Source organism: Egretta garzetta, unplaced genomic scaffold, assembly GCF_000687185.1.
Source record: "Egretta garzetta isolate BGI_Z169 unplaced genomic scaffold, ASM68718v1 scaffold384, whole genome shotgun sequence".
Taxonomy (NCBI): domain Eukaryota; kingdom Metazoa; phylum Chordata; class Aves; order Pelecaniformes; family Ardeidae; genus Egretta; species Egretta garzetta.
In genome coordinates, this window is record NW_009259496.1 from 396,081 (window position 1) to 405,239 (window position 9,159).

A 9,159-nucleotide genomic window follows, 5' to 3' on the forward strand; every position below is an offset into this window, starting at 1 on the left:
GGCTCGGGGGGGGCCACACCCCCCGTGTGCCCTCCAGCAGCCAGCACCCAGCTGGGGCCAGCACTGACCTCGAGCCCCGCACCTCGGGTAACCTGCATGAAGATGCCCCCGCCTGCCGCGTAGCCCCCCATGCCGAACGGCTCACTGACCCTGCTTCAGCCTTTTTCGGCCTGACCTTCTCCTTGCCGGGTCCAAAGGTTCTCTGTGAGTGCAAGCTGACTGAGGGCACACTCAGTCCCCTCGCCAGGTCGTTGATAAAGATATTAAACAAGACTGGCCCGAGAACTGAGCCCTGGAGGATACCAGTGCTTTCTAAAGTCTACCATGCGACTTCATCTTTCAACAAATTAACCACTGTGAATAAACAGCAACCAGCACTTGTCTCGTACACCCAGCTCACGGGCCATCCACGCTCGTGGGTCCCCCCCAAATGCCGCCAGGGACCCTCTCCCCACGTGGTGCCCGGGCCCAGCGCCTCCCTACGCCCTGGTCAGTCCGGCTGAGGACACGCCAGCGAATGCCACGTGTGCTCTCCCGCACGCCGAGGTGTGCGGTGTGTTGGTGGGCGGGGGGGGGGGGGGGGGCGGGGTTTGGTATTCAGAAAGCTAAAACCAACAAGCATTTAAAAAGAAAAAAACCTGTTAAATAGAACATGAGGAAACCAGTCAAGAGGAAAAGAAACAAGGCCTGAGACTGACCACTACAGTGTCTTATTCTGAAGCTGTGACTGATGTGATCTGATGACAGCTTATAGAAAAAGCTAAGTCCCGTGAGTATCGGACACTGCCGAGCAGAACACCGCATTTCTAACACTTGTCTTCTCCCCTCGGAATTAGCTGTAAGCAAGCAGCAGTGCTGAGTCTATTGGGTTGCTTCCCCCACCACACAGTTCTAACGAACCCAGGAAAGCACCTAATTTTTCTTCATTAGAATGAGTGCCGTGGGAATCACACAGCGCCACGGCAAGGGCTAGAACCAGACACACTTCCAAGATCACGCATCTGGGTATCTCCGGCATCCAGCTAAAACAGACTGGAACTTACTTTCAAGCACCACACACGCGAGTTCTTAGGCTGAAATACTACAGAAGGCAAATGCTCGAGGAAGCCCATCAGTCAGTCCTGAGCCACGGCTTTGCTCAGGGCGCCGTGCTTTCACGTTGGTCGATTCCAAGGAACAAGACGGGCTGTTACCACAAGTGTGCAGGTTTCAGCCAGTCCCACTGGGGACAGGGTCCCATCCCATCTCATTTCAGTGAAGGGGAGGTCTAAATTAGATTGAAATATAGCAAAAGAAGTTGTTTCTATATCAGTAAATCTTAAAAATATAAAAGAAATGGGATGACTCCAGTGCGTTTCTAGTGCAGCATCTGGCCCTCGGGCGCTGGGGAAGGCAGTGCTGAACAGAGCTACTGCCGAACATGGGAGCGGGGCTGCGACTCCGCAAACAAACCCGCTGAAAAAGAAAACACCGAGAAGAAAGCAGATACTGCAAGGTGGCTCTGCAAAAACCAGCTCTGCCCAGCAGGGCCGGTGCCGAAGCCACAGGATCCAGAGCTGGCCCTTCGGCCAGGTGCCCACCCCCTCCGACCTCCGCAGCATCGCGGCACCAGCAACTCGGGCAGCGGGAACGCTCGGGCACGGCCGGACTTCCCTCCCCACAGCTCCAGCTAACAGAAGCAATCTGCGGAGAGCAAGCCTCTCCAAAATTTCCGGTTATTATCCTGGGCGAGCTTGGTAAATGACATCAAGGTGAAGTCAATATTTACTGCAACTTCTCTCCAACCAGGTTTCTTTTCAAAATACTGCTAAAATGACATTTCCACGAGGATTTCACTTCCCTCCCATAAAACACCTGATCCTTACAAGACTGCTAAACAAAACTTGCAAAACCTACAGAATTGTCCTTGACCAGGAACACCCCTCGTAGCCCGACGGCATCACGGTGACGAGCACGGTCCTTCTGCAGAGCAGCCACTATGGAACTGCCACCGGAGAGGGAGCACTCTACAGTGAATTAAGTAATCGCTTTTTTTATGCTAGGAACATACTCTGACACTTTGAACTTAAGACTTTGTAAGCTCCCAGACCTTTTCATGAGGAGTGTTGTTAAAGAACAGGTCAAGGTTGCAATAATTAAGGCTGGGGTTTCTTTGTTCGGTTTTTACAGTTTAGTTGTGATATTCCTCTTGTACCCTGGTGCCGTGCCATCCTTAAACTGCCCTTGGTGATCACAAGCGAAGACTCATCCTCTTGAACTCTGGCACTACCTGCAAAACTTCTTCAGGAAACTCCAAACTTCTTTCTGGGCAGAGACGCAGGAGACCAAGGGCACCATCTCCAGAGTGGGAACATACACGAGACTGGGAGCCCTCTAACCAAGAGAACTCACCGCCTAACTGCAAATGCCGTGCCCCTATTTCAGAAAGGAACTGCTACTACAACCCAAGTAAAACATTCAACTACTCTGGCCATGAAAAAGTAATTAGAGAGAGAGAGAGAGAGAGAACACCTGCTCTCAGATGTTGATTTAGCTAGAAACCACAAAACCCAAACAAACACAAACCAAAGCCAAACAAACACAAACCAAAGCCAAACAAACACAAACCAAAGCCAAACAAACACAAACCACCAGGATTAACCAGCCCAGTTCTAGAAAGACTCCCAGAAAGAACAAGAGAAACCCAAGAAATGAAGAAGCAAGGCTGAGGACTTCAGAACGCCTCAGAACGCGCCTCCAGAGCAGACCTTGCTCTCGCACCGCCACCGGGCACGGTGCTGCCAATGCCATCACCCAGCAGCTTCGGGAGCCGGCGTGCGCCGCAGCCCCCAGCTCCAGGCCCAGGCTGCTGAGCTCTTCCGCAGGCGATTATGGTGGGGTGACCGAAACACGCAGCTCCTCAGGAAGCACGGCTTGCACCTGCAGCAGTGCTGGCTGAGCTCCCACCCCGGCTCCCCAGCGGCTGAACTTTCCTGCTTAACATGCTCAGGCGAGCCAGCGGTTTGGTTCACTCAATGCACCTGGTTGCAAACCACAGCATTTTGGCTGGGGCGCTGCAAGCTCTTCAGCTGGCACCAGCACAGGGGAAGGACCGCTGCAAGACAGGTGGGACAGGGAGCCCAGGTTAGCACTCCGTCAACCCCATCACCACAAACTGCATGCCAACTGCCTTGGGGAAGGCCTGTCCCACCCCCCCACTGCAGCCAACATGTCACCTTCAGAGCTTCCAGCGCCCCAACACCACAACCCCGGCTTCTGGATCAGCTCCTCTCTCTGTTACAGCTGGGACTTAACCCACAGCCACCTTACAGCACCCAACATGTAACAGAAACAGGGGTATGGAAACCCCCCGCCGCTGACCATATCAGTAATGGCCCAGTTATGAGGGTGCTGGGACAGGATTCTGTAACTCGTACTTGGAGCCTGCATCACCTCAGGGCTCTTGCACGACCTCCAGCAAACCTCTTCTCCCTGTGCTTGGTAGGACATGGTCACAGAGACACGTATGCAACGAGACGGAATTCAACAGGGTGTCAAGCAAAACCAAACCAACTGTTACTACCAGCAAAACGCAGTCTCCTGTTTCTAACCTCCACAGCTGCCAGGCATACTAACCACCATGCAGTACCACCAGGGCTCCTCAAACACCATGGACAGACACAGCCACACCAGGTCTCAGTAAGTTACAATAACGTGTGCCTGGCATTGAGATATAGGTCAATACCTCCAGAACGATGCTGGTCTCCAACTCGTGATTATTGAGATTATTAAGACACCTCATCCCATGCCTGTCTGTCACCTGCTCTCTCAAGTAACACAACACAAGTTCCCAAGGTCAAGACATCCAGGAAAAACTAAACAGGCTACAAGGTAAAACACAGACTAGCTGAGACTTCTTGGGGAGCAGACAGTAAAAGCATTGAGCAAACTAGTGAAGAAATCAAAGAACGGGAAAAGAAGGAAAGAAGAAGATCCACAATCAAGAATAGAACTACAGTAGCAAAAGAAAATACACAAAAGGTATCCCAGGGAACAGACACAGAATGTCAAAGCAGTCGTACAAGCACTGAAGGAACTTTGCACCCTGAAGCCCCATCTAAAGGCAAGTGTTCTAGATGAGATGGCATCTTCGCAAGATCAAACTGGTATGGACATGGAAGACTTATTAGACAACAACATGAAGATCAGTAAAACTGAGGAAAACTTGCAGAAGAACAAAATATAGCACCTGATCTGCTCAGAAATCACTGGAGGAATTATCAGCAAATTGGAATGAAATATATACGAAGACAGGAGGAAGTGACAGCTCCTGTGGAGCGGCAGAGAAAGGAAATCCTGATGATCCAGATCAGAGGAGACACCATAATAGATGAGAAAAACAGCAAACCAAGGAGGCTGGAGGGAACCTGGAGCTGAGCGCGCCAACCTCCGATGCGCTCACAGTAAAACGCAACAACATCATAAAAAGGGGGGGACGGGACCCCTTCCAGGTGCAGTGAAGGAGATGGGCACGGCCATGCTCACCATCTGAGAGGTTACAGGTTTTAATGCTTTCAATCTCTTGTCCTCGACAGTGCCATCACCCACTAATACCCGAGTCAGCAGATGCATTCAGCGTGCGTCACCAGGCAGTCAAAGGCCGAAGCAGGGGTTAAAGGCAGGGTTTTGGAAAGAGAAACGAGCCCAGTCATCACCATCCTGGTGACTGGGAGCTGATTTCTTCAACACCTATCTCCAATATTCCTCTCTACAGAATCCCCAAATGATTCAAACCAGCAATCTCATTTATGCCGCCGTGATCTGCCTAAACCCAACGCCTGCTTGGATCAGCAGAACTTTAAAGCCAGTAACAGTTTTTGAAGAAAAAAATGGAATTCTAAGAAGATGATGTTAGTAAGAAAAGCTGTGCTAATAATAACCACAATTTAGCGCAGAGAGTCTGGTGGAGCAACAGCCATAAAACAACCCTGAGGTCTTAAGAAACCCTTCTCCTGACCTCCTGGAATCCCTCAGGCGCTCAGAACGATCCACTCGTCATGGTTTTGCCAACACTCAGTATTTGACATTTCCTTAAAGCTCACACAACTGTAGATAAATCATTCTCATCCTCCATTTGAGCCTCAGCTCAAACAGGCAAGCTACCAGCTCCCCTTCCTGGGGGGGACAACAGAAAGCACCGACAACTTAAAAACTTGGAAAACAAACAAAACCCCCAACCAGATCAGCACCCTTTAGAACGGTGTTATTTCAGAGTGCTGTGAAGCTGGGACCCATGAATAGTTTCCTATGTGTTCGCTTGAGCCTGGAATTGCATTTGCTCTGTATTCTTGAAACAGCTCCGAAAGCAAGCCTCAAAACCTCCTTTGCCAGAGACCCAAAGCATTATTTACTTATTTTAAGCCACAAAAGGAGGGGGTGGAGCACACAGGCATGCATGAAAGACCAACGAAACCACTAAGCCCGACACGGCTCTATTTTTATTTTAAAAGCTGAAACCACCTCCCCACGCGTAGCATTCAGTGTCACTTGTTAGGCACGCACACGCACGCCCAGCTTGTCCCGGGAAGGCAAACTTCAGCATGCAAATTAGCCTTGTTGTTTCAGAGGAAACAAGTCTTGGACGAGATGGCAATTCTGCTTCCCTAAGAAATGCAGGTGCATTCCCTTTGCGTGATCCCTTTCCCACCTCTGCTCCACGTACGTGAAAGGCACCCAGCAGCAGCTCATGGAGCTCTGTCCAGAGAAACCCTAACACCCTCAAGCACGAAGGCAGTGCCCTGGTTCCGGCTGGGACAGAGTTAAATTTCTTCCTAGTAGCTGGCACGGGGCTGTGCTTTGGATTTAGGGTGAGCAGAACGTTGGTAACACCCTGATGTTCAGTTGGTGCTCAGCAGGGCTTACACCAGGCAAGGACTCTGCCAGGGGCACAGGGAGCTGGGGAGGACACGGCTGGGACAGCCGACCCCAACTGCCCCCAGGGGTACCCCACACCCCATGGCCTCATGCTGAGCACACAGAGCTGGGGGAAGGAGGAGGGGGGGACGTTGGGAGCGATGGCGTTTATGTTTTAATTTGTAATGAATGGGGTCAGGTGTGCAGTGCTTGAAGAAAGCAGGATTTCACACGTTGCTGTGTGAAACGCGAAGTTTAAACAACCAGGATACAACAAATAAAGACAGACACAACTCATCGGCCTCAGTTAAATATCGCTCCTGTCATAAATTAAGGCTGATTTGGGCAGCTGCAGGCATACAAACGTTACACTTGCTGCTTCCCTTTTTTGAGCATGTCCTGGTTCCGGCTGGGACAGAGTTAATTTTCTTCCTAGCAGCTGGCACGGGGCTGTGCTTTGGATTTAGGGTGAGCAGAACGTTGGTAACACCCTGATGTTCAGTTGGTGCTCAGCAGGGCTTACACCAGGCAAGGACTCTGCCAGGGGCACAGGGAGCTGGGGAGGACACGGCTGGGACAGCCGACCCCAACTGCCCCCAGGGGTACCCCACACCCCATGGCCTCATGCTGAGCACACAGAGCTGGGGGAAGGAGGAGGGGGGGACGTTGGGAGCGATGGCGTTTGCCTGCCCCAGTCACTGTTAGGTGTGATGGAGCCCGGCTGTCCTGGGGGTGGCTGAGCACCCCCTGCCCATGGGAAGGAGGGAAAGAATTCCTGGGTTTGCTTTGCTTGCACACACGAATTTCGCTTTCCCCATTAAACTGCTTTTATCTCAACTCACAAGTTTTTTCTCTTTTACCCTTCCTATTCCCTCCCCCGTCCCACCGTGGGGAAGTGACCGAGCAGCTGCGTGGTGCTGAGCTGCCGGATGGGGTTAAACCACAACAGGCAGAGAAGGCTTCTTCTTGAAGCAACATCCAAATTCAATTCTTTCCACCATCTCGAGGGGACCTCTATCTGGCTACGGGTCAATTTTCACCCACCCCGCCAGCCCTACTGGCCATCTCCCTGGTGTCCAGAGATGGGGGACGCAATAAAACCCTTCCTGAGCCCCTTAAGGCACGTGCCTCCCTCTGTTCCCCCGTATTAGAAAGCTGAATGTTTTAACATTCCCTCAAATGACTAACTTCAGATTTATGTCACGTACACCCACAGGTCATCTTCCCGCAGAACTGGGAACGCTAAGGACTCTAGGTTTGTCTCCTTGGGAAAGGAGGAGGCTGAGGGGCGACCTGGGCGCTCTCTGCAGCTTCCCGGGGAGGGGACAGGGAGAGGGAGGTGCACGGCAGAATAAATACAAGAGAAGCAAAGCGTACAGGTAAAGGGGCGTCAGCACAGTTAAACCTGCCACAACTCACTCATCAGATCATTTTTAAATATTTCTGTTACCCCAGTCTTAAAGCAGGTACCGTTTATTCTCGCCAGGATACTGCGAAGATTAGGAAATGCCGGCACTAGCACCATTCGTTCAGATGCGCTGAAAAACCCTCCCGGTTACTCCAGACAAAGCAAACTCTCGGCTTCGTTTCACGCTGCAGTTCGTGCCCCACAGCAGCATCTCCCAAGCTGCGAGACCTGCCTGCAGGGGAGGAGGTTCTCCAGACCTGCTCGGGGGGATTACCCCAGACAGATTTCTCAAGAAAGTGCTCAGTATTTCAAACCCTTTGCCATCTAAAACGTTTGCACGCGAAGAACCAAGCCCGTCCTTCGGCAGGAGCACCCAGAGGTACCCCCGTGCCCCAGGCACAAAGCTGACCTGTAGAGGTGTCTGAATCAGCCCTTAGCACTTCCATCAACCCGTTCACTCCGACGGGATGCTCGGGCAGATGGGCAGGCTGCGGGCAATATGTGCTATTACAGACGCACGTTTACAGCCAACATGCCTTCAACAACAGAATTTACAAATCCAGATCAGTAAAACCCACCACCTTCAAAAATACTCATCTTAATGCATCTCCGTACAATTATGGGAGCGCCATGAGCAGCAATTAACGTCAGGGCTGAAACAGATGATACTCGGCAACAGGACGTTCCCTGAAGATGTTTTACGGAATCATTTAAGCACACTCGGAGACAACCCTGTGTGTGCATGCACTTAGAGAGCTTAAACAGTGATCGATAATGTTAAAAAAAATCCCACAGTTTTGCTTGGTGCTTTTTAGATTCAAAGAGATGATGGAAACAAAGCCCAAAATGTGCATCGTTAGGTCAGGTGAGAATAATAATGAGATACTACTTCCAACCAGGTTTTATGAGAAGTAGTAAAGTCAGTGTTAGAAGGCAGAATATCTCAGGCCGATAACCATCCTTCCTGGGGAGCGTCCCTGCTCCTGTCACTTCCAGAAGGGAGCAGAACCACGAAAACACACAGGAACCAACTACAAGGAACGCTTCAGAGCACAGCACCTGCATTTGCTCACTGGCCTGTATTTTAGCACGCACCTTCTGGTGTTCATCTCCCTGCCGGGACCATACAAAACCCGTTACGATTGCTCATGCGATGCACTGGAAGCAGAGCACGAAGTGACTGACCGCCCCGAAGCAAAGGAACATCTGCTCTCGGGAGAAGAAAACCTTACCTCGTCCTTCACTGAACAGCCAGCCCTGCAACCCCTGGCGGCCAAGCACCCGGAGTCTCACCTCCCCACCCTAAATCCCAGAGCCATGTTACACGCCTCACATTTCTGTTCTAGTTTTTAATTTTCCAAGGAAAGGCTGGCACCTCACCTGTCACTACAAGAAATTTAGCAGGGCTTTCCTCAAGGAGCTGCTAGCAGTAATGACTCACGTCAGAAAGCTGCAAAGACATGCCCGTGGGTGAAGAGGGGAGTTAAAAATCACGAATCAGACTCCACCTACAGCTGCTCCACCTTCCTAGGCTGTTCCCTTCAAATGCTGCGTTCCAGTAAGGAGTAACAAGACTAGATTCCTTTTGCGTTTTTCCTGTACCGAAAAACTCCCAGAGCATAAAGAGCTCAGTTTTCTAAACATGTCTCAAGAAAAAAATTTTATATAAAAGGCAGGAGTGTAAACACAGGGATTTCTTCGTGTTCCTTGAGGCTGTTTGTTGTGCCTGTGAGGCGAAGGTAATGGATGCTCTACAGAGAGCCCGCATCCATCAGCCCCTAGAGCCAAACTCTTCCTGCGCTGCTTCACACTCCCAGGACATCAACAGAAAATTCAGCGCCACCCGACTTACACAGGAA

At 51.1% G+C, this 9,159-nt stretch overlaps 1 protein-coding gene across 3 annotated transcripts in view; it reads right to left on the bottom strand.

Annotated features, from left to right (window-relative positions):
• Positions 1 to 9,159, bottom strand: part of NEDD4L (NEDD4 like E3 ubiquitin protein ligase) — a 113,527-nt gene that overhangs the window by 94,564 nt on the left and 9,804 nt on the right. The window lies entirely within an intron of this gene.